Source organism: Ornithodoros turicata, chromosome 5 (genome assembly GCF_037126465.1).
Source record: "Ornithodoros turicata isolate Travis chromosome 5, ASM3712646v1, whole genome shotgun sequence".
Taxonomy (NCBI): domain Eukaryota; kingdom Metazoa; phylum Arthropoda; class Arachnida; order Ixodida; family Argasidae; genus Ornithodoros; species Ornithodoros turicata.
Genome location: NC_088205.1, coordinates 65,976,728 through 66,003,377, shown reverse-complemented (window position 1 = coordinate 66,003,377; position 26,650 = coordinate 65,976,728). Strand labels below are relative to the sequence as shown.

The 26,650-nt window shown below is 45.0% G+C and overlaps 1 protein-coding gene across 1 annotated transcript in view; it reads right to left on the bottom strand.

Moving 5' to 3' along the window:
* The window catches only part of LOC135394605 (adenylate cyclase type 9-like), a 63,517-nt gene extending 40,427 nt beyond the window's left edge, over positions 1–23,090 (bottom strand). Inside the window, exon 1 of the mRNA XM_064625427.1 lies at positions 22,870–23,090. The gene's annotated coding sequence lies outside the window, so the exon portion shown is untranslated. The remainder of the gene's footprint in view (positions 1–22,869) is intronic.
* Between the last annotated feature and the right edge of the window lie 3,560 nt (positions 23,091–26,650).

The window sequence follows — 26,650 nt, the reverse complement described above, 5'->3', positions numbered from 1 at the left end:
AGATGCCCGTTATGTGTGTGTGTGTGTGTGTGTGTGTGCGTGCGTGTGCTCGCGCGCATTCGTGTGTGTGTGTGTGAATGTGTGTATGAGTGTGAGTGTATGTGTGTGTGTGTGTGTGCGTGCGTGTGCGCGAGTGTCTGTGCGTGTGTGCGTGTGTGCATATTTCGAGTAAAGAACGGCGGTTAATCAAAATGTATCTTTAGAAGGGGTCGAACACGCACCCTCGCATTTCCCGTGAGAGATTCTGCCGCATTACCGGATATATGCGCACGAGCGACTTTATCGGTCGATATGTCGGCGGTGCCAACTGCGTGAAAGAAGCAAACGTGAGAGATAGTCCAGTGTACGTTACCATCAGGGACTTGTGTCACGTCTTCCCGTGTGTGCCGCAGAAAGATTCTTTCCGCTTGCCACAGAATATTCCTTCTTCCGCCGCTCGTCCTGTAGCAGCCTCGCATCGAGCCCCCCTCCTTCACGATTTCTAACACATCTTCCATCGTTTCTTCCAGCGTCGTTCATATACTCTCGGAATTTCTTTCGCGGTATCTTCTCGGGGGATGCTCTCCTCCGCCGGCATCTCTCCAGATAGAGCCGCTCGCGGCAGATCATCCCACTTTTAAAACGGAACTTCAGCGCATAACGCGCTCGTAGGTTCGTATAGCACAGCCTCTCCTGCATTTCCCTCTCGCACTCACACTCACACAGATAGAAAGATTCGAGAGGCGGCATATTTCCCAGGCAGAAGGGTGATATGTAAAGCGCCGATTTTTAGGCAGTAACAGGTAGCGCTCTTCGTCGCATAACTTGTTCTAGGCCATAACCAACCTTCAGCATCGTATCGTTTTATCTTCCGATTGAAAGGAACTTTGATACATAAAAAGGTGTGCGCTCCCTTTCTCAGATATTCGGGACACAGAGCAATGTCATCCGCCATGATGATCGGCATACTGCGTGCTATACAGAGCCGTATATTAAATAAATAAATAAATAAATAAATAAATATTTAAATAAATAAATATACGGCTCTGGTGCTATACAGTCAAGGGCGCCCCCTGTTAGTGCCTAAAAAATCAGCTTTCTATAGTGATACGAGCTGATACTGCAGTGATTTATCCAGGCTCCCGTGCATACACCTCCAACTGTTTGACCCTGGATCTAACTCTGGATCGACCTTGTACAGAAGCGAATCCCGAGCAGATCCTGTTAGGCGATGGGAAATCGGTGTTGCGCAATACTAATTAATTAATTATTTCGCTTTTGTTTTTTCAAAGACAACACTTCTCGCCAGACTTGAAAGGTCTTTCCTGTCTGTCCCGATTCAATGAACCCTTCCTTATCTCATTGTCGTAATGTCCGTGGATGAAATGATAACGCATATGCTTTCAATTTTCATTCCTTTGTCAGCTACACGTGTCTAAGCTTCTACATTTCGCTTTTCGTAGGGACAAGCAAATACATTACCAAAAAATCAGACACGCAAAAGATATCGGAAGTATCATTTAACCTGAAAACTTGGAACTCGAGGCGGAGGGAAAGATAAGAAGGAAACACGATTTAAACCGATGGAACGCGCTGAGAAGTTTTTCCTTTTCTTGCGTCAAGTCGAAAACCTCGAAAACATGTCTCACTTTTTTCGGATTGAACCCGATTCCTCCCCATTCTTCCCTCTCGAATCAATTTAGGACCTCATTATAGTATACCAATTTGTACGTACGTCCGATGTAAATATTATTTGAGTACAACAATAAACTATGCGAAGCCCATTTAGTGTTACAATATTTTTTAAATTACGTGTTAGCGCCGCAAAGCAACTGTGGCTATGAGAGGCGTGCAGACGTGGACAGATGAAGAGAGAACAGCAGGAAGGAGTGGGGGACAGGGGGGTTAGTATGCATCCTGGGCCGACTTCAGGGGGAACTGTGCTGACATTCGTCTGGAAACTCTTCGGAAAACCCAGGGGAAACCTGAGACAGCACAGCCGGTGGTAGGACTCGAACCCACCACCTCCCAGTCTTCAGCGCAACCTGGGCTACCACCAACGAGCGAGCGGGGCGCTCGGCCATGCCGCTGGTCGAACCAGTTTAGGACCTGATATTTATTTATTTTGTCGTCTAAGAGGAACAACTAAGAGGAACGTCTAATAATAAACGATCGTCAAGAGGAACAAGGAGTACCGTCTAATACAAGAGGAATATCTAATACCAATGCATTATTTACGTTAATCGTCCTCAGATTTTTATTATCACCATCTACTTCATATTATTACTCTATTACCCTCTAGCGCTAGATAGGAACTAACGTCTGCTCTTTTACTCTCTAAAAGGAAGTACAGCTCTGCTTTACCGCGAACTTCGCATCCGAGAGATTTCGCGATGCAGTAATCCCGAGGGAATCCCGCTTCAACTGCACGTGTAAGAGCATTGCATATAGCAAAGATGGCGTGTTCCTGGTCTTCGCACGTGCCACTCTATCGAGGATGTTGAGGATGCCGGTCAAACACGGGCATAAAGCATAGTCAGATACAACAGTTTAGAGACGTGTGAACTATTCACAAATATGTTGGCATATAGCGTGCCGCGTGGGGCAAACACTTGTGTCGACGAGCTTTCGAATAAACGTTGCCCGGATGGCGGGTTTTGTCACCTAACTTCACGAGCTCGCAACAAATAGCAAATCGTAGCGCGCATCAATGGTTTTTCGTACTGCCACGTGTCGTTTGGAGATTGCTGCGAGTTGTAAGCCCTGTAAAATGTGGCGTCGGTGCCGACGAGATCATTAATTCAACGGCATCGCGTTTTATAGCAGGTGCTGCTGTGAATTGTAAACATGTGATAGAGGTCGAGACTACTTTTATTTTGATTTCAAACGTGACACGAGCCTGCAAGGCAGAGGGAGTGAGACGACAAAAGAGGGCAATCATGGTAGTATACAAGGTGATAGCATATATGGTGTATTCGAAGCGAAGGATATGGATCGAGCTAAATGCTCATGTGCTCTGATATGAACTGTGGGCGTCAAATGGGTGAGGCACGATGCAGTTAAGAAAGCGATAAATTGCTGATACAGTACGGTATACACAGAAACATAATACGTCGCTACATCAGTGTAAAGGACATAGAACGCTAAACAAAAAAGTTTGAGAAAGTATGACACTTTGATCAACAGGGTGTTTCACCTATTAAAATATGATTAAAAATGTATTAGATGTAAAAAAAATGTATTACAAAAATCTCCCTAAATTTTGGAGACAACGTTGTTTTCCTTCGGCGAACTTTTGCCACGACATATGGCTACTTGGATCAATTTTCTGTCGCAACAAAATTGAACAACGAAGTTCGCGAGTGAACATTACGTTTCTCACTTTATTTATCTTTTTGCCAGCAACAGAAAGCGCATGTTGGACTTCTCCCACTCCGTTCTACAATGGTAATATGTGGATAGAAAAAAAGAGAAAGAAAGGCGAAACCGTCGTTTCGAGATGCGCGAATTGTCGTCCGCCGCCAGTTCTCCGTAAAGTTAACGCCAAACGCGGCGACAGAAGGCCATGGATCTGCCCCTTTAGTTTCCTCTTCCGTGCTTTTGCTCATAACGGCAGCATGGTTGCACGCCAATTATCTGAAACAACAACAGTGAGGAGGAAACAGGAATAAGAGTTCGGGGACGGGGGGATCACCGCATTTTTGTTTGTTTGTTTTTCGCCGCTTCTTGCGCTAACTCGACGGACGCGTCCCTGTGGGTCCCTTCAAGGGGAACCGTGTCGACATCCGCGAGGACAGTCGCCGGAAAAAAAAAAAAAAAAGAAGAAGAAGAAACGGGGGGATCTTAGGCGGCACAACGGGATTTGGTCCTGTTATGTCTCTATATTTTTTCTGCTTTGTTTTTTTTAACGAGAATCGTCAAAACAGAACTTAATTACAAATATGCCCGAGCTATTAATATTATGATTAGGAAAATTTATTACTATTACTGATTGATTGATTGATTATTTAAAAGAAAACCAGGGAGAAATTGAACTTGTCTCCTAACAACAATGAACACGATATGTTCTGTATATAGATGTGTCCACATTGCTCGAATACATTAAATGTTTAACGGCTGCGTCTGCTTTTGCTCGTTTGTTTGTTTGTGCATGAGCGAGTGTGAGTGCGTCCGTCGTCGTTTCCTCGCCCTCCTTAGTAACTAAAACTTCTACTTATTCCAACAGCAAGCATAATGCATGTTGCTGATAAGTGCTAATACTGAGTCGACACATGCTCTCGATTTTAAGCAAGCTGGAACTTAGTGATCAGTTCCGTATTTAGCATGGCCTTGAATCCAAAAAGCGGATTCTGCACCCACTCGGCCATGCCAAGACCGTCCAGTATTCTTCTCGTTCTTTCTTCGCTTCACTAAAGAAAGGTCTCGCCGACGATGTACGATAGGTGTAAGCGTGAGAAATACGCACCCAACAAACAAGAAAACACCTGTGTACCGATCAGTTCTCGGTATCGCCGTTACAGCCTCAATGAAATAAATGCCCGTGTCACGGGGGGTACAGGCGTGGCGTGCAGGAACTTTGACGTAAATCCTATAGATTATTGAAAGGAACAGAGGAACACCAGAGCGACGATGACAAAATTACATTAGCTACGAAGAGGACGTGTGCCCTTTCATTTTTTTTTTTTTTTTTTTTGACAGGCACGCGTAAACGCTTGCAACCATTTGTCGTACTAAACCAATATATAAACAATTAGAAACCGAATCGAAAAATTACGTAATTTAAAACGAAAAACGGTTAATAACGACAGAAAAGAGTGAGAGCAAAATGGGCGTTCTTGGCGTCCGATTCCGTGTGCCTCATGCGCCGAAGGAAGTTATCGGCAGAGTATCTGTCGGGCCCTCTCATCCTTATCGATCTTATCGGGTCATTCCCGTGGCTTAATGGGACGTTCAAGATTGCATTTACTCGAGGGGTTTAGGGTGGCAGACATCTCCGCAGCAGGATAACCTATGTTGAAGAGGGATGCTTCCTACAACACGTCTTAAACGAATGAAGCCTTCTTCCTGGTTCATCGCAATCCAAAATGTCACGTATACAGAACTAAAAAAAATACTTTGTTGCACGTGCTCTTTAGTGAATGCTACTGTATAAATAGTGTGAAAGTGCCGTGTAAATGTTCATTTCATTTCATTTTTATTACCCTCAAGCGCAATTGCATTACAGAGGGGAGTGAGGCAAAATAATACACAAAACTACACATATAAAAATAGTATGAAATAATAATACTATAACAAAGAAAAATGTTATAACAACAGGAGCTGAAAAACTGCTTTACGAAATTAATCTGGGTTAGTTATCTGAACTATGTTACGTGGAAGGTGGTTCCACTCAGCTGCCGTATGCGGGAAGAAAGAATGAAAGTAAGAATTAGTGTTACATGAAGGAATGTGAACTTTGCAACAATGATCATTGCGGGACGAGATGTAAAAGGGGCGAGTGATAAATTGTGTACTCAGTTCGGCGTGCTGATAAATTTTATGAAAGAGACAAAGCCGAGATATTTTTCTGCGTATCTGAAGTGGCGGCAAACCCAGAGATTCTTTCATTGATGTGATGCTGCTAGTGCGATGGTAGTTTGATAGTATAAAACGTGTAGAATGGTTTTGTATCATTTCAATGGCAGAGGTTAGTGTGGATGAACTAGGATCCCAAATGGCTGATGCGTATTCCAGTTTCGGACGAATTAAAGTCTTGTACATAGTTAGCTTAATATTGGCAGGGGCTTTTGAGAAATTACGCCGCAAATAACCTAATGAACGGTAAGACTTACCAGTGACGTATGTTACCAATGTATATGTTGTGTATTTAACGTGACCTTTTCTTCTTTCTTGCTTTTTTTTTTTTTTTTACTGCTGTCATTCTTGTATAGAGGGGGTACGGAGTCTCTCAAGCTGCATTGTGTAGCTTTTTTCCCGTACTTCCTTTTCCTTGGGAAATAAATAAATAAATAAAAAACAACCGCGCTAGCAAGTTAGTATGGAAGCTGGTAGTTGCCATCGAATTTCTGCTATATGAACTTCCACTCAAAATATAGGAGCACTGAGGCTCTCTACTTTATTTGTTGCAAGCTTTCTCGTGGTGGACCATAAGGTGCAACCACGCGACCACGGTACAGTCACGGTACGACCACTCTTTTCATCCGGCCCTGATGAAAAGAGTGGTCGTACCGTGGCTGCACCGATGGTCGCGTGGTTGCACCTTATGGTCCACCACGAGAAAGCTTGCAACAAATAAAGTAAGCTTCAGTGTCATTGTTGTTACAGCCGCTTGTCACATTCTATCAGGACCAGAACGTGCTTTCTTTTACTGGTAATCTATATGTTTTTCTTTTTGCCTTCGCCTTCACTGTTCCTGTCACCTCCTCCTCCCCTTGGCCTCCTTGGTGGCGTGTCCGCCTACTGATTCCAAGATTGCAGGTTCGTATCCAGGGTACAAGTTGCTCAGCTACGCCCGTCTTCCGCGTGGGACGTTAAACGCGATGTGCCGTGTACCGAGATTTCAGTGCACGTTAAAGATCCCTCAGGTGGGCAAAATTATTTCACAGACCGACCACGGTGGCGTGGTCGTCTTGATCATAGTCGTCTCGCGAAGTAAAGTCACGAATTATCCTCCTCCACGAATTATCCACGCTGGATTATCCACGAATTATCCTCCTCCACGAATTATCCACGGTATCCACGCTGGATTATCCGCGAATTATCCACGAATCCGCGAATTATCCACGAATTATCCTCCTCCCCTTCCGTACTCACGTGTCCACCTAGTTATTGTATACGTACAAGTGCTGCATTCTTTTTTACACCCGCTGAAGCGTGGTCCCGCGAGAGAGCTTGTACAAAATAAATGTAGAGAGCTTCAGTATTCTCAAGTATTTGAGCGTGTTTGCCATCGCCGGACCTGACTCTCCTTTTGCGCTCTCTGCTACGTCGGATTCTTCAGAATACGTTTGTTGCCCTGACCCGAAGGTGAGGGCTTATCGATACCAGACGAATAAGGTACAGAAATTAAGTTATCCGGCGTAGGCATTCTAAAACGCTCTCACATATAAATGAGCTTACGATATGAAAAGGAAACCTGCTCTTGGTATCATAAGTGTTCCGCAATAGTGGCACAAGATTGCATGAAAGGGGAACGAATTTTATGCACGTACGGGAGAGTACAGATATATGCCAAAAAAGAAAAACTTGGACAGGACGATTTCTTCAGGCTCAATGTTTCGGTTAGCAACAGTGAAAACAGAAAAAAGGAATCACTTTATCACGATTTTCTTCATTTTCACTTCACGTGCAGTGGGATAGTCGAATCATTTCTCGCTAGAAATTTCGTTTTCCGCCGTCATCCTCATTATCGCAAATATTCGTTATCACTTGGCTCTGTCAGGGCAAAATGACGTCAACTTTAACGGACTTCCGCCAGCCTGATAGGCAGAAGACTACGTGACATGCGTAACGCCTCTTGGATTTTGCACTTAAAACACATTTTTCGCATTCGGCTAGATCTCCAAAGCAAAGTAGCGCAAATAAAGGAACATAGCGAGAGTAAGAGGAAGGAATGTGACAGGAATAATCGGCAAGGATAAATCTCCGAAAGTGCTAGTGGAATGTTTTATGTGGGAAATCCCACATGACAGCACCCGCGCCATGTGTTAGCATGAAGATACGAAACGTCTAAAGGCCACTTCGAATTTGTAAGAATACTAATCTCGCAAAAGGTCGCCTTGATATCAGGAGCCTTGAAACAAGGTTTTCCTTTCAACTTTGAATATTTTTTACATGATGGGATAACCCAGAAAGACAAGAAACACCGAGACACCCAGTTGCTGTGCAGACGCATTCCGTCCCTCACCAGCGACATGACCGAGTGGATACACGCATCCGCCCGTTGGCAACTGGGAGGTGGTGGGTTCGAATCCTTCCACCGTCTGTGCTCTCTGAGGTTTTCCCTCCCTAGGTTTTCCGGCACACTTCCCCGAGACGGCAGGAGGTGAACCCTGTACGGTGGCACTTGCTTTAGCAACTTTTTTTGTTTGTTTTCGTCAACATCGAACAACAGATATCTTTTTTCTCTCTCTATAGCCAAGCCATGTAGTCCGCGTCTCTACAAGTGGTACATTTATTCATTAACTTTATTAAACAGCGAAATGCATTTAGTTTCAATGTTTCAATTACAATAAATGGCGATGAGGTTTTAAATTCACTCTCAAAGTGGGGAGTGGTGGTCTTTGTGGCAACACACATATAGTTGTGTGCAATTCACAGCTCTATTGCTAAAACTACTCTCCCGGAAACACGCTGCTTTTCTACCTGGGACGCCGCTAACAAAGAAAGGCACTGTGATTGCTGTAGAAAGTTCGGGTATGTCGCCGTAGAAAGCGACTGCGGGCGGTACAAAGAATTGCACAAAACGGGCAATCTTGGCAGGGCATTGCTCTCCGTTTTGCCACACTGATAGCACATTGAAAGGCCAGTTAGCGTTCGCGTGACATGGCTCACGTAACTGGGCAACCACCTCACGGCGAAATAATTGGGCGCGACTGGCAATTCACGGGCCACACAGAAGGCACAATAGACGAGTTCAGAAAATCCCAGTGCTCTTTGCGCACGCATTGCATCCTGGGCACTTGCTGAGCGGGGGAACGAAGAATAATCCTTCACATTTCGCTTTCGTTGACCTTGACACGTCGTGGACAATGGACCGGTAGGAAAGAAATCGGAACAGTTTGGAGGCCAGCTGTTTCTTTCGTACTAGTAAACTCCCACAGTTCATTTGCGACGCTAAGCACCCTGGGATTTTCTGAACTCGTTTATTTAGCTTTGTCACGTTCAATAACGCCCAGCGAAGCTCCGTTACGCTGCTGCTCTCTTCCGAACGGTGCGCGAAACCTACATTAGTCTAACGTTTATCTTCATTTGATGCACGAGAATCCACCGGAACGCCATGTTCGCTACACTCGGGCAGTACCTTTATTTACCGCGCCTTTTGCTTTATTGCCGTAGATTGTATGTCCTTCGGATGGAAGCCCACGCCCGAAAGCCAAATATTGATTGAACCAAATGTGTTTAGTGAAGAGCCTCTCCTAAGATGCGTGGTTCGTGAATCGGCCGGAGGTTTAGCCAGTAAATCTCAAGCACCGGATGTTAGCAGCTGGCCTGAGGAGGCACGATAAAAATAATGGCAAATGAAAACAAATCGCGGCCGCGTTCTCTGGCTTTTGTCAGGACTTTATGCATCACAGTGGATGCGGGGAATTGTTTTAAGATTACGTGTATTTCCAGGTACCTAAAAGAGTATATATAGAGAGCACGAGGATAGATTGAGTGTGCTTCTACAGTTCCAAGCCTGAGAAGTTTATACAGGGTGTTTCTATATATATATATATATAGATAGATATTCTTTACAGATTCTTAATAAAACAGCTATGACAGCAACATATAGGTACCGTTTTTGCAGGTGGGTTAGACCGCCACTCGGACCTTCTGTCGAAGAGATTATATATATAACCACTAGATGACTAATCCAGCACATTTTATTTATTTATTTATTTATTATTTATTATTTTATTCGTTTAGGGAATAGCAAGCCGGCGTGCTGCATGGCTGGCCTTTCCCCTTTTATCTTTCCTTTTCCTTTTTTTTCTGCCAATAAATCCCCAACCACCAACGATTCGTCCCGATTCGTCCAAATGTTTATCTCGTCCAAGTATTCACAACGTCCAAGTACTCAGCACGTCCGAAAGAAATTGGACATAGTGGGCATTGGACGAACTGAACCAAAGGGGGGACAACCTGACCAACCCGCCCAAATAACCGTACCGTCCAAACGCTTGTTTCGTCCGAAAAGGGAGGGGGATCTCCGAATGCGAGTGAACAATTGCTTCGTTTAGGATTGAAGGTAGGATTTAAACATTCACACCGAAAGATGCCATGCCATACACCAAGTAAAACGAAAAACAAATGCTCAGCCTGCTATGTTTATTTATTTTTCTTTCTTTTTTTTTGTTCGTTCCAACAACTGACGTATTAGTTGAAGGTAAGATTTAAACATTCCCACTGAAAGATGTTGTACACCGAGTAAAACGAGAAACAAATGCTCAGCCTTCTCCGTTTAGTTTTTTTTTTTTTTTTTATTCATTTGAACAACTAACTTATTAGTTAGCATGGCCCAGCAAGTGGGACATGCGCTGCAGGTATGCCTTGATGACATGAGCAAACCGCTCTGTTACGTCTGTGAAGGGTGCTTCGTTTCCCAGCATCATTTCCCCTGAGCTGTATTTTCCGTACGCCCATGAGAAGGAAGAGCGAGCCTCTTGTATCGTCGCGTTGTTCGCCACGAAATTGCCTCGTCTCCTGCTTGGCGAAGCCCCGTTCAACAGCAGCCGAATGCGTACCCGCAAATGACGGTAAGAAGCATGAATACAAAGATAGCAAGCGAGGAAGTATATATGCTATATTCTATTAATTATCATGATGATATTCCCTGATTATGCGAATTTGTTGCTTACCTGGTTGTGCTTTACATTGTGTATGGTTGACTCAAATTCGACGAGGAACTTCGAAAACGTCATGTGGGGTAGGCTCTTGAATTTCATGCGCAGCTAATTGTGCCACCCTTCGGCGTGATTGTTTGTGCGGAGATCGTCCTCATCCACAAACTAATTCCAGAGATGAACGTTGGTAAGCCACTGCCGCTCGAAGTAGTCTACGTAAAGGCAAAGGGCCACAAGTTTCCTTTCAGATCCCTAGATGTTTCCAAGGAAGATCACTGACATTGGGAAACGCGGTACTTAGCGAGAACACAGTTATAGAAAACAACACATCGTTAACTGGATGGTCACTGTAGGTCAGCGGTCCTGTGAGCGGGATTTTGTTTTCTGTGATTCCCCGTTTGATCGATAATCCATTTGCTTTCATGAATACAGTCACCAGCCATTCGCCCAGTGTCAAAATGGCCTGTGCTTTCATGAATGCAGCCAGGCAGTCGCCTGCCGAAAGGAGCAGAGCCTTAGGCAGTCGTCTGCCGAAAGGAGCAGAGCCTTTGGGAATTCCCCCATTTGGACGAAATGGGCTATTGGACGGTACGGGTATTGGACGCGCTGGGCAAGTTTCTCCTCGCCTGTTCATTTCGTCCAAGTGTCCAGTACGTCCGATTTTTTTCGGACGAATTAAATATTTGGACGTTGTGAGTACTTGGACGAAATAAACGTTTGGACGAAATAGGGCGTAACCCCAACGCCCAGTCATCACTTCGTCATTGTGAGGAGACTCATTATTAAATTCTATTACATTACCGCCAGAAATAGGGTAGAGTATCGCCCCTGACAATGAAACTCCCAATTATCATTGTTATTTGTTTGTTTGTCATGAGTACCGCGTAACCTCCCACCACCACCACCACCATTCCAGGAAAAGTCATGCTTAACGTACGGAAATGCCAAACTCAAGGACGAACTTCAAAATGCAACTATGCGTTAGCATTTCTATACTTTAATTTTCGTTATCTGCAGTTCCTTCACATTTGCAATGTCATCCGATGAATCTTGGACATTATTACAAGGAAGGACAGTATAAAAAGTGGTGACGTAGCCACAACTATACGTAATACATGGAACCGCGAAAGGATTAGATGCTCGCATTATGTTAATATTCCTCGCATATATGTAGGGCAAAACGTGAACACGGAATATGGGCAACACCCATTTCTCGAAACTGAAATTACGCAATGCCGAGCAACTCCTTTTAGATGGCAGTGAGTGAGTGAGGAGGAGGCGTGAAATGACGTGTCATCAGCTCGGCTGGATACGGAAACAACGAAAGGATGCATCAACGTCCCGTCGAAAAGTGAAGCTGAAATTTGGGAAATTCCTGGCTTTACGTCGTGCGACAACCTGCGAAGCAACGGTGGCTATGAGCGACGTACAGATGTAGACAGATGGAGAGAGGACAGCAGGAAGGAGTGGGGGACAGGGGGGTTAGTATGCGTCCTGGGCCGACTCCAGGGGGCACTGTGCCGACATTCGTCTGGAAACAACAACAACAACAAATAAATAATGACTATGGCCTGGGGTGATTCACCGCTTGAGAACAGTACACTAACCCATTTCACGCGAAACATGATATGTGAAATGAAGTTCGTCTGGAAAGTCTTCGGTCAACCCAGGGAAAACCCGTTCAGACAGCCCATCCGGTAGTAGGATTCGAACCCACCACCTCTCAGTCTTCGGCACGACCTTGGGTACCAGGCACCAAAGAGCGGGACGACGCCCGTGAGACAATGATCGTGAGTTGAGGGTCAGACGTGTGACGTCACCGCTATTTTTTTCGGTTTCTAGTTTACAGAGGGTTCTTCATTCTTGGGTTAAACTCGATTTTTCACGATATTTGCACCCCGAACCAATCTCCTGAAATTCGGGCATAACTCGATTTCTCACCGAATTCCGCGGGGTCTTTCAACCTTCACAGTGAGTCACGAAAGGGATGAATCACGTTATCAACCTTAATTCTTAAACACCCAAGAAAACACCTGAAGCTCCCCCTGTCCGTCACCTCCTAGGGAGCACTAAATGCCCGCTTTCTCTCTCTCTCTCTTTTTTACACCTGTTGCAACTGCATGGTTCGTCCCTGCAACCATCTTGGCAGCTTGACTTACACGATTTCAGTGTCACCCGGAAACCCCAGACAGCATAAAACACGTGACAGAACACGCCCAATTCTTCCCCGAATTTTCTTTCGAAAGAATCACCCGAATTTTACCCCCCGAATTTCAAAAAATAGTAAAACCCGAAAACGAAACGACTATAAAAGAGGGATTTGTTGCGAGATGCCGAAGGTAAGTTAGACACCCACGTTTCCATTATCCGAAAATACGCAGGCCCTGGTGTGGAAGTTTCACGGGGAATTCCAGATTTCCCCCGTTTTGTTTTCTTCAGCTGACCGCGTGGTCTAGATTGCAAATATAGCCTCTCAATAGTTATTTGTGTCTCTTCTGACATAATATATATATATATAGCATATATATTTTAAGTCTGGCTGACCTTGCGTAGTGACAAGGACAGAATGCGTCAGAGAGGGGCGCGCCTTCCTGCTCCCACGACAGTCAGTTGGAGTTCCACAGTGGCACCGCCTGGACGCACAGTAAAGCTGCGGTCATACCAAACCAGGAGTCAGTCTGTGGGTCTTGCAGTTTCACCCACACTCGCATTGATGCACACTTCCTATAAACAACTTTCTTTTGTAAGAGTTCACTTTACCCCGTTGTCGCAAAAATAAAGTTACAATTTTTACACGTTCTCCACTAAGCATTTAATGTTTCAACATTTTCCCAAGACAGCCTCGTTGCAACGCACACAGAGAGGACGCTCCATTCTTGAGCATGTAAATGTAGGGCCAATTAAAATCTGTCCCCTGGTTTATCCTAGAGATCCTCCTTATCCGTGCAGAGAAAGCGTGACAAGAAAGCAAAATCTACGGCGCTATCTTGCAGTTAAAAGTTAGTGAAAGTTTGAAAGCGGAAGCAAGCAACAAAAGAAGAGCGATGCCATCAGGCAAGGCAAACTGCCCATGGAGATAGACCTGTTTACACATATTCCAACTCTCGCTTTCTGGACCTTGCGAACAATCTACATAACAATCGTTGAGGAGAGGCGATACAAGTCTCAGAAGACGCACGGCGAGTAGAGTAGAAGTATAAAAAACTAAAAAAAAAAAGACAATCGGAACTCAGGAACCCAAAACCATATACGGTGTCCAAGTACTATGTTTAGTTACCACACTTCTCCAGCAGTGGTTTAGCCACGATCGCTAGCACTGTGGGTGGTGGCGTTAACATTAGAGTTACGTTAAAGTTGCAACAGCTTTATGTATAAGTACCGACATGTGTCTAAAGCTGAAATATTACAGGTCACCCCGTAGGGGGTGCACGGAAAAGAAATGGAGGGACTGTGCTACGCTATAGATTCCGGGCTGTTCGGGGGATGTTAGAAGGGTCTGGATAAGTGAACTTCTCTATAGAGTCCAGGGGAATAAATATAAAAACATCTCTATAGATGCTTACCGGTGTGCCATCTCTTGCATTGCTGTATCTTTAACTATTGAACAACTGTGGGCGACAGTTGATAAGTTTGTAATCCCTATCGGTTTTCCTTCCTTGCAAACAAAAAAAAAACAACAAGTTTGTATGCCAAAAAAGAAAGAGTAAAGCTTTTGCAGCGCAACATTTTCGTCAGTGACACTATACGCGTGATGGTCGACAGACAAGTCTTGCTGCATACGGCTACGACACGTTCATATAAATCGCAAAAATTAACGTTTCTCCTTCCTGGACCACCCAAAGCTTGCGCGACAGACTAAACAATTTTTTTTTCACCTTCCAAACCAAACGGGCGTGGTCTGAGAGGCTAAAAACGGGTCGTTGCATGCATCTTTTCAGGCTCTAACGAAATGAGCACGTGCGCTGCCCAAAGCGATCGAGGAACGATTCATGTGGCTGATCACGCATCCCCTTTCCTGCGGCGGGCGGATTCACTTCCGAGAACTTGGCGAAGGTCTTCGCTACGCTTTCACTGGCTCGGCGTCACGTTCATAGATATAGGTCCCCTCTATACTACGGAGGGGACAAAACACTGAGGATCTATTGACGTCAGTCTTACGGAGTGGAAGACGATGAAAGGCGGTTGGAAGCGGTTCTTGGTGGAGAGTGGAAAGTCCCTTCATAAAGGGACGGTCTCGTACCCCCTGCCCCTCTCATAAAGTGTACCATTCGATTGCCCTTCGTTGAAAATGGAATACTGCAAATTTACCCGACAAAGCACGTCACGGTTATTAAATAACCGAATTAAACTGATAAAGATTGCAGAGCATGCCGCGACCTGTCTTGGCAACAATAAGAACGGCTACGTCGTCCTGCGAGAAAGTCCGTGATGGGATACAGAAATCATCTGCTGTTACGTGCGCTAGTGCACTGGCGTGAGCAGACGACTTTCAACTTGAAAAACGACTTGAAACGACGACTTGAAAAACGCACGTTCTAAGAAGTGGCCCACGTGCTGGTTCCCTTGTGGCTCGAGGGTCCAACGAGAAGGAGGATCCAATCGTGTCACGTGACACCGTGAACAAGTATCCAACGTGAAGATAGGTCCAAGCAGTAACGGAAGATCCAACGGGAACAAGGATCCAACGGGAGGAAGGATACAATGCGTGACGAAGGATCCAATGATAGATAACAACAATAATAAATGGTAAAGTAGAGAGCTCCGACATAACGTAACATAATTTACTTAGAGGTTTCGTCCCTCATGAGATCACATCGTTAGTGCCAAGCCATGCGAGAGCCTATACCTTTTGGAGTTCAATAGTTCTTCACAATGTCGACCCCTCTGGCCTTTGGAATATTTTTGCAGTAATAAATTGGTCGGCCCTGCCTCATATACAGGGTCCAGGGCCCTCTGACTACCTGTTGCAGAAACAACTTGCAAAGGGACATCCCGTCACTAAATAGGGGTACAGAGTATCGCATTCGTTCTCCGCGCCGGAGCCGCCGTTCCGCGTCCGCGATTGGGCAAGGTGACTTGCCCAATTAAGCAATCAATTAATTTCAATCCGAATGTTCGTTCACACTTAGCAGCATCACTTACCAGCCTCCGGTACATTCGCGTGGCGAAATCGAAGCTGGCGGAGCTTAGGCTCGAACTCCATGAAACGTTTCGTTCATAAGAGCAGACGTGTCGTCTAAAGGGTGTTTAGTTCATTACCTGTCCTTTCCACGACGTCCGATGAACAACAACGCTTCCTGCTCGGTCGGCTTGCCGGCGCCGCGACGCCGAATAAATCGCAAAAAAAAAAAAAGAAAGAAAGAAAAAGACGGCGCGGCCACATGACGTCAGCTGCTGGCAGCCGAGCAGCCGAGTGAGGGGGCATTTCTGCCGCGAGATTCAAAGTTCCCTCGCGCGCCAGGATTGCGCGCTACGCTCAAACTTTTTGTGCGAATATGTATCACAGGGCTCAGAATCGTAATTTCTACTTCTCCCGGCATATTTTATTCCGATAATTTCCATGCTCCTTTAAGAGGCCATACCCGTCGGGGAGCAACTCCGATTCACGATTTTCAACATCCTAGATGGCGCCACGCTCGTCGTGCCTTATCACGCCGTTCGCCTCAGACTCCGAAATAATCCCCATTGTGCACGATCGAGGTCGTGTGGTTACGGCGGCACGCGGCACGCTCCCCTGCGTGTTTGTCGAGACGTAAAGTGTCGGACTTTGAGACGAAAGGACTGCAGTTCGATTCGGGGCACTCACGTCTTTTTGCTTTGCTGTATGACTACTTTGTTATTTTTATTTTGTTACTATATATTTACGCTGTATCTATTGTTTTCCCAAGGTACTGGCGTCTGTACTAACTGATTATGGAAGTTTTTAGTTCCTCTTCGTATTGTTGTGCTTGTGCATACTTGCTATATGCCGACGTACAAATGTGATCGGATAGTATGAATGGTAATATGGGCCATACATACAGAGATGGTATTATAAACGAAGGCTGCCAGCACTGAGTCTGAGCGCTAGTCGATTGCCAATTAAAGAAATCAGGAGATGACCACGGAAGAGTTACTTCATGTGCTATCAAAGCGTTCAAATGGCTTTCGACCGACCAAATGTCCAGCGTTCGATCAAACCGCTTTCGATCAAGCGACGTTCGATCAAATGTCCTGGAACAGAAAAAAAAAGAAGAAGAAAAAAGAAGGAGAAGAAGGAAGTTCCTAAAACTCATTGAACTCCGCCTTTATGTATAAATGAACAAAATAAAATGAAAGGAACTTGACGCCTGAGAAGGTTTCGGAGCACAAATTCCGCCTCATGACGCACCCGGAAACTTCAGTACTATATTTTTAGACACTCCTTGGTTTTCACAGGGTACTTCACCTTACAGCAAACCTTTCGTTCAGTGTTGTTTCATTAGTTCAACGCAGAGTCCCCAGTGACCCGGAGCTTCTCCTTATCTTCGTCAGTAGGCCTCCCTTTGACCGCGGTGCAAAGACAGACGGGTAAAGGTTTTGGGTCATCCCACGCGCAACCAGCAAGCAGTGTCGAAAGATAGAAAATCCATGGAACCGGTATCGAAAAATTGGGTGTACCTCAAAATAAAGTTATTGAAATCCCCGTTGAAAAATAAACTAATGTAAATAAATGTTATCTGGCTATAAAATGCACAGTTGTGCGCGTGTCAGTGTAGGAAACAATGCATTTCGACCTCCTTATATTGTCACGAATCATCGTCGCGAAACTTCCAGGGCAGGCACGAAACGGTACATCTCATCCCGGCGCATGCTGAAGAAGAAGCAAGAAGCTTCCAGACACATCGCCTGCTCTCTGGCAAGCGCACGTGCTGGTTCTAGACTTTTCGGCGCGACGCTTAAATGCTTGTGCGCTCCAAGCTGGAGCATTCCTTCTTTGGACTCAGTTGTGTTCAGAGAGCTACCACTCTTGTGTTTTGCTACCAAGTAGTCTAATAAACCGGTCGCTTTTTATTCGACGACTCGCCGACCAATTTCGCTTCGTGACAATATTTCATGTGAAAAAATGAATTTGTGCTTTTTTCTTTTTTTGGAGAACTCTGAAGCGTAAATTAAATAATACATTGTTAAAATTTGTCCTGTAACGAATGACTGTAAATCCCGGCTTGCACTAACTGGAAATACGAGAGATTCTCGTTATCCTTATGAGACCGTTCAAACAGTTGACTGAGTCCGCACAAACGCGAACCGGCAAAATGGGCAGATTGACGTTTCACGTGAAGCTAATAAGCTCGTCCTACTCTTCTATACGTGCACAGTGCGCAGAGAGAGAGAGAGAGAAAAGAAGAGGGTTGTTGGTGTCGGTGTCCTTTCTCTTTACATTACACAAGCACGACTATGCAGGCTCAGGGGATAGTCCCTTTACTAGCAGCTAAGCAACCTTTTGTACTGGTCTCCATGGCCATGCTCTAAGTCGATGGGCCATGAAAGTAACGAGAAGAGAGAGAGAGAAAGAGGATGCAGGAACTAGCATGCCATCCACATCCCATACGAGCTAGCACTATGATGCGCATGCGCACCGCTTGCTCGGCGGATGGATAGGGTCAGCGCGGTTTCTCCTTTGCGTCACCAGATGTCGCCACAGAGTGACATGCTTTCAGTCAGTGTGTATGTGTACTCACATTTCATGATTTTTTATAAAAACGAAAAGTGGTAGACATAAATTTGGTGTCTACCGATTCCTGAAATATTTCGAGAGAAAGTAAATGGCAAGTTTTTTTTTTTTTCGAAATGGCTATAGAAGTTTAATAAAAACCTGTTCAAAGAGGGAAGAGAAAAATTGTGTATTTTTTTCACATTCGTGACGTCGCCGTAAGATACATACGACATGTGTCAGAAATGTATAAACGTTATCTCATTCATCTGGTCTTCCTCTTTATAGTGAGACCACCCGCGTTAAAATCTGCGCGGTGGTTACGGAGAAAAAGCACAAAATATGTTCCACAGGAAATACATTGGGACGGAGGACGGTCGTGACTTCAACTAAGGGCATATGGGATACCATGTCGCGGCAGAAGCACCGTATAGTTTACGCTGGCAAAAAAAAACCGACACGTACACAAAGTCACATGACCTCAAAATAACGTTGCGTATGACGTGTAGCCACGACAAGATGAGGGTTTTGCGAAAAGCACCCGCTTGAGGGTAGTTACAACAATGACGGGTTTGTGTCACCCCTGTGAATGCCGTGGACACAGAGCCGCGACATGGAGGAAGGAAACACAGGAGCCTGTTTCCAACAGGCGTGCGTGCGACCCCTCTGGCGGTCGCTCGTCGCTCGAGTCAAAACCGCAATTACTCCCTGTCCACCACGTGACTTTCTTTTCAGTTTCGGTTTGCGTCGCTTTGTTATGTGCATCGGTGCTTGCGTAATTAATTCTATGCCACCTTTTACACGCATGTTCTTCTATGTTGGCCTCCGGACCAACACCAGATTCACCAGATTCACCCGGATCCCCTTTCATCTACGGAGGCCGCCATGTCATTTGGGTCACGTGGTAGACAGGACTATCCCACAATCCTACGCGCCGGCTGCGAGCGGTGGCTACTGGCTACACGCCTGTGTTTCCTTCCTCCATGGCCGCGGCCGTTCGGGCATCTCATAGAGCGTCTGGATGGCGCCTTTCCTCCTCTGAGCGCCGCGCTCTCACTCCACCGCTTAGGTAGTGACATCACGCCGCCGGAGCTTCTGCGGCCGTGGAAGCAACGCTGATCTTTAAAACTCGTTTATTTAATATCTAAGCACTTCTCGGAGGAAAAAAATTAGCCGGGTAGATTGTCGGTCGATTCCGAACATAGTAGTATCGGTTTCATAGGTGGGTTTTCGAATGCGACCGTCCCTTTAAAGGGGCACCGAAGTGTACAAATTTCCCCTCGCGGATTGAAAGAAGCCGTTACTTTGATACCAAGACAAAAGGAACGGGAATCATCCGTAGCGTCGTTCGTGATTGATGATCGATAAAAAAAAATAACAAGAAACGCAATTTACGCTTTCCCTCTCTCCTTCCTTCTCAAGACGGCCGCTAATGCGGAGCGCTCTCTCATTGGTCTCCGCAAACGATTTGTCCAATCATCGCGGGAGATAGTTTGAGGAGACCAATCCGAGGCCTCTCCGCGTTGTCGGGCTTCTTGAGAAGGAGCCCTTGACAGCTCTCGACAGCCCTGGATGCTGCGTTCAATCGTAGCAATTTTTCGACATGGTTACACCGAAACACCCTTGTACATAAATCAACGAGTCTCCAAACGAGCACACACGGAAGCTTCCCGACGGCCCTGCGGGTGACGTTTACGACAATGTTGCTGCACAACAAGTCCAGTCCAAAAGGCCAATGTCCTCTTAAAACCACGTATAAAACAAACGAATCCACTCTAACAACGACGTGCCGCATTACAGCATCGACGTGGACTTCCACAGCTTTCAGGACACATGGGGGGGGGGGGGAAAGGAGGCGAGAGAGAGAGAAACTTTCCGTTCGCCCTTAAAGTCGTACAATCGATCCTTCCCTTCAGTGACACGGAAATCAAATTTCTCATCTGGCGAAACAACAGCGAGGAAGAGCGCTCCGTTTGACACCTCGGGCCAAACGAAAGGTCTGGCAACCTGACAGCTGCTGCGTCCAACTGTTCTCATTACAAGTTATAAAAGAGAAAGGCAAAAATACAGAAAAGCGGATATATAAGTATTGTATAACCTCTTTCGAGCCAGATAGCCTGTCACTTCTGAAAGTGACAGATTTTAGAAGGCTCTTCTTGTAACATTATCGAGTCTTTCTTTTTTTTTTTGCTTTGTTTTTCCTTTGTGAATGTGTGTGCATGCGCGCAAAAGCGTGTTAAACACATTTGAAATATTTGTTTCATCTCGATATATTCACTTTCGTTTTTCAGCAAAAAAATAAAAATAAAAAAGAAAAAGAAAAATCTCGTTGGTGAACGGCGCCTCAAATTGTGTGAAACGCGTAGAATGGGTCTAATATCTGCAGGACTTTGCTTGGTTTCGTTCTACTGCATTTCATTTGTTGTACCACTTACGCTCAACACCTAGGTGACCGATGCATTAAACCACACTGTATGTGGTTTATACCGTGCGAATCATATCGGGGAGAAAAAAAGTTATTTAATAGCCGTACGTATTATGACCAGTACCGTATAGACACAGCAAATGCTCAATCTCTTATTCGCCTTATTCTTGGCTTCATTATGTTTATTGACTTTTAAAAGATGCAAAGGGCATGTTGCTGTAGCTTCATCTGTGCTCCTTCCTTGCATCAGGGGCGGATCCATACTCGGTTTAGGGGGAGGGGGGGGGGGAGGCTTCTTTGTTGGAGCACGTAGTGGGGAAGGGGAGAGAGGGAAATCCAATGTATAAACTGACATTTTTTTGGTGGCGATCGCCCCCCCCCCCCCCCCCTGAATCCGCCACTGCCTTGCATTAACTCTTCGTCAATTTTATATTTATATGGCGTATATTTTGTTGTTTAGTAACATTTGTTCGCGCTTGCGCTTTTGCTCTTACGATTGTATTATAAGCGTGTGCATTTCGCGTGCTCGATTCACCATGGTGCTCATCTCGAACCTGGGATTTGTTTTCCCAGTGTAGGAGCAAAAAAAAAGAAGAAAGAAAGAAAGAGAAAACATAGAAAACATAGTCCTATAGCTTGTGTTACCCTGAACCTCGTGCACCCCGACACGCGAAGGTATGCACGAGGAGGTCGCAAAAAGCGTTCGCTCCGGCAACGTCAAATTCGCAGACCGTATCGGCTGTAATAAATTTTGCCGACAGCCTCAAGTGAGACGTCTACCCTGCATTTACAACAGCAGGCTAACTTTATGTCTGCCTTCCAGGTGCTGTCTGGTATGCAGGAAGTGATCGTCGAGCAACAAATGAAGAAATAGAAAGTACACACATATGCTTTTACACCATCTATGTGATGATAAATTTCATTGGATGAGCTGGGGACACATCCACTGGAGACACGGACCCTTATGACACAACCGGGACAGTACTAGGCACTTGACTAAACTCCCATTGCGGGGCAAAATTTTCTCTCTTTCAATAGCATTCACCACGAAAGAACCACAACTCTGTGTGCATATCGTTACGCATATCGCTTTTCATACCGCGTACTAAAAAAGAAAAGAGAAACACTTCAGACTTAATAAGCCTTACAGGTTTTCAGGTCCATTGATGCGTGAACAAAAGCCATATTGGAAAAGTAGAAATTGGATAACGCCTTATACTTGGTGTGAAACAACTCGACGGTCAGTGAATGCTGAGTACAAGGGAGACGATATAGGATGTAAAACACAAGGCTTTATAAGAGGTAAATGTTTGTGATATTGGTGGCTTTGTGACAATATAATACTATATATAATATAACTTATATATATAGTATAATATATATATATATATATACAAAGGAGAAATAGCCGAGGCTCTGTGGCTGCACGTTGAGCATGTGTTTACAATTTGATCGTGCAGTCCCAGCCGAGGACCCCCGGCTGGGAGTGCACGATCAAATTGTAAACATAAACGTATAATATATATCTATATATAAGTGATTCGTCCATAAGCTGATCTGGAGTTTCCTATGCCTCCATATCTGATAACGGGGCTATTGACCGGAAACGGAGTCTTTACAAAATGTCCCGCTCTCCACTGTCTCCATTGGCTTCCTGCTTACGCTCAAAGTGCAACCTTGGCACTCATTCATCGTCAAAAAGTTTCCGCTTCTCAGAGCATGCCTACTTTTGAGCTTATACCTTTTTGGCAAGTAAACGTGGATAGAGCTGAAATATTTGAGCAAAATCTAACAAATTTAACGGAGTCTGGTTGCAGCAAAGTTCCAGTGAACAAAACGTGTTAATGGTTGCGCTCAATATACTAGCATTAGATAATACAGGCCAATACAGGATAATACAGGCCAAGTGACGGGGCAATTAAATATGCCACCCTCCCGTTCTCCCCCTTCCCTTCTTGGCAGAGATTCCAGTTTTTGAACATTTATGAGATCGATCAAATAACGTGACCACGGCTTGGCGTGCAATCAAAGCAAGATTTGCTCAGAACTATGAGCAAGCACATTGTTGTATAAATTAAGTAATCAACAAGCAGGTAAGAAATCAAAACAAACACGAGAAAGATCTAGTATCCACGGCGTCTGCCACACATTTCACTTTCCTGCGCAAGTGTACGAATCGAACAACAACGACAACGACAACGAATCGAATATCATTTGCGCTATCCAAAATACATGAGTATACTCACATTAGCACGCCCCAGCTGTTAGCCAAAGACCGGAACCACACAAACATAGCGCACACGTCGTCGCGAATAAATTTCACAGCGGCATCTCACTTGGAGTTCGCAGAAGGCCTGGCGTCACATCCTGATTTGAGTAGCAGACGACACTCCAGCTCTCCATGCTGGGAGCAGACGACAAACACACTGCTGACGTTCATGGAGGCAGTAGCAGTAGACTGCAAAGGGTTGAACGCAGAAGGATGTTTACAGCATCACAGATACACGGAGCAAGTCACGTGACTTTGACGTCACCGCCGGCATTTTGATGAATGGGGACGCTGTACTATGGGGGCGCCGGTCGCTGTACGCCAACGAACGAAAGCATTATGTCGAACACGTTCCGAAATAGAGTGGCGATGAATGACAGTGAACTGATACGCTATTATTATTGTTAATTAATTGTTGTTGCTGCACATGACGGCAAGAATGAATTCCAGTGCAATATCTGCCGTGCTTTTTTTTGTTGTTAGAGCTGACTTTTTTGCCATCGCACAGTTCAGGTGTACCTCTTGCCGAACAAGGAAGTATCCCAAGCAACACAATGTACTGAAAGCCGAGTGCAATAGGGGTGGACGGGTAGGTGGAAGACGTTGAACAGACTCTTGAACCTAAGGAACATTGATAAGACACGTACCGTCCACCCGTATTGCACTCGACTTTCAGTACATTGTGCTGCTTGGGTGGTGCGGGCGTGGAAGTGACATCTGCTTCGGAGGAAGAAAATGCTCACCACCCAGCCCGTTTCACTTGTCTACGTCTTATCGGGTATTTGCCGAACAGTTGACGCCTTGAATGGGCGATAATGCGTGACGGCATCATGCACTTGTGGCCGAAGCGTGACGCTAAAGCGTATCTGGCATTCCACGCGATTGGATAGAATGAGAAAAGAGAAAGAAGAAAACGGAAGAAGAAAGGGTAAACGGTTGGGTATTGTGGTGCTTCACTGATCACAGAAAAGGAAGGCAACGTCATGGAATTCTCTGCCTGAAGTAACTGCAATTGAGCATGTATTTAATAAATTGTCGTAACCATAATTATTATATCGCCAACATACCTCTCGTAAAAGTAACCAACCAGTAATTAGCAAACATTCTTACTTAATTTTAAATACTGTCTTTTTTTTACCAGCAACAAGCGATGATTCTCTAAGTCAGAAGTCTTTGGCAGTCAAAATGCACAATCCTGTCTTATCGGCTTTTATGTTGTTGTTGTTTTTAATCGTGGGGAGGGGGGAGTAAAAATCGGGCTTTACCCAGTTGTAAATCTGGGTAAAATCGGGTGATATCTGGTGGAACAAGTAGATTTTCGGGTAAAGAATTAAAAGAAAAAAAGAGAGAGAGAGAGAGAGAGAGAGAAAGAAAGCGCTCCTCGCATTTTAGATTAACATAAGATCAGTGGTTTACCCAGAATTTCGTCTTTTTTTTTGGGGGGGGGGGCTCTGCAAGGGGGTGTATTTCCATGCTTTTGACAAAATATTGTGCCATCTTACAAAATTTTAGGGGTCGCCTCTAGATTTGGGGAGGGGGTGGGGGGGGGGGTCTGTATAAATCACTGCACAAGATACGAAACAGCTGTGTGCCCAAATTGCCACTTTGCCATGTTCATTTTCGGGTTTTTCCGGGTTTTGCCCGAAGTGATGATGGTGGAAATGGGGGGGATATATAAACGGTCCTCAACAGGTTTTACCCTAAAACAAAAACACAGAGCCCTATGGTACATGACCGCTGCGCCCAACGATCATGAAATTATGGCAAAAACCTAGTCCTTTTAAGTATTGGATGCACTGCCACAACCAAATGCACAAATGCACGGATGTTTTTACGACGTTAAATTTAAAGACTATTTGCAGTACTGGAGTTTAAAATGCAGGATCTAGAGGGGCTAGGAGCTGTCATTTCACCCTGATTTACTCATTATTTTTTTTCGTTCTCTCTCTCTCTCTCTCTCTTATAGTGTATGTGAGCAACAGCACACAATCTAGGTGTGGATTCCCATATCTGAGGAGAAGAACCTCGAATCCTGCCGGTTATAAAAGAAGTAAATTTCAATGATTCATGTGGTAAGCGCAGCATAAACAGACTCCAGGACACGCAGGCGACTGTGCTGTCGCCTGTGTCCGTTTATGCTGCGCCACATCTCATCATCGTCTCTTTATGTGTGTGTGCGTTCGTGCATGCCGCGTTTCCCACATGAATCAGTTACAACTACCCCGTTTCCAGGCGCTAATAAATGTCAACAACAACAACAAGAACTTTATTTTGTGATTATGATTGGGGAGTTTCATCGGCCGTGCCGATACTCGACTACTCCATTGCTGGTGGCAAGGACAGAGACATAGGAGTACATAGAGACATATTTTTTTTATCTCTCTCTCTTTCGTTATCCTTACTCAATAGTTCAATTGCGGCTTCTGAGAATATACGTCCACCACCTTCAGGATAATGTGAACTGAATCCCAACCAATGTGACTTCATTGCAGCACCAAGGTCAATGTGATCAACGCTGTCTCCGTTGCTTTCATCACTCACTAGACTTCGCTTGCATAGGGTTACGCAAGCCGCAATGCGTCAGCCTGGTCAAAGGAGCTTATGACGTCATCTCATGTATGCTACGGGACAAAACAGCTGAAGGTAACAGGGACTGGCGAGCAGCGTCAAAACGCCGTTGAAGAAAACAGGCCTTGTGGGCGGGAACGCACCAACGTGGGTGTTATTATGGATTTGGAGGTAATAAAAAAAGAAATGGTAATGACTCACACCATGGAAGCCAGAAACGCCAGAAATGAAAAGGGTGATAGTAAAATACCGGATTAGCGTTTCTTCTTTTTTCTTCTTCTTTTCCTTTTTTTGAATAGCAAGCCGGTGTGCTGCCTGGCTGACCTTTCCCCTTACTCTTTCCTTTTTCTTGTTTCTCTCTGCCAATTAATTATCCCCCAAATCTCCATTTTATTTTTTTTTCTTAAAATTAAATCAAATCAAATCGACGGTATATTTATTTCCGCATTTTTCACATTTTTCTTTGCCATTGTCATCATCGTCATCCTCAGCATACTATTACAGTAAATATGAGAGAGAGAGATACATGATGACGATGATATGGGGATGACTTCCGCTCACTGAGCAGAATGCGTGTTCTGAGATCACTGCTGTAGGAACCTTATTACCATTCTCAACCCGTATACATACCGAAAGGAAAGTTAGGTAGCAAGCGAGCTGGTGGTGACGATCCATGACTTGAAAACCCTACCTTGTCCCTACCTCGTCTCGGGTTTTCAAGTCATGGACCGTATACATAACTTCGCGCACACAGCCATGGTTTCCCCGCAAGCTAGTATATTATAAGATATCACGTTGGTAGCGAGGTTAATCAGTGACGAAGTTGTGGGCTTTTGTGATTTAATTATATATAAACTTTGAAGAAAGAAAAGCCGGTTACGTGAACAAGACACAGTGCAGTTACACTGTGTATGATGCTTAATTTTGTCAGAGTGAGAAGGCCAGTGTCGAGCTGATTAAGGGACACTGTAAGTGTGGTGCTGAAACGTTTCTAGTGCGGACAATGGTGAGTGAGTGAGTGAGTGAGTGAGTGAGTGAGTGAGTGAGTGAGTGAGTGAGTGAGTGAGTGAGCGAGTGAGTGAGTGAGTGGGTGTACCGGTGGAATGAATGTCGGGGTAAAGGAGTTCCAAGAACGAGGTCTGTTATATGACCGCTTTGTGCTGGCTATCCCACCGAACGAAATTGCGCGT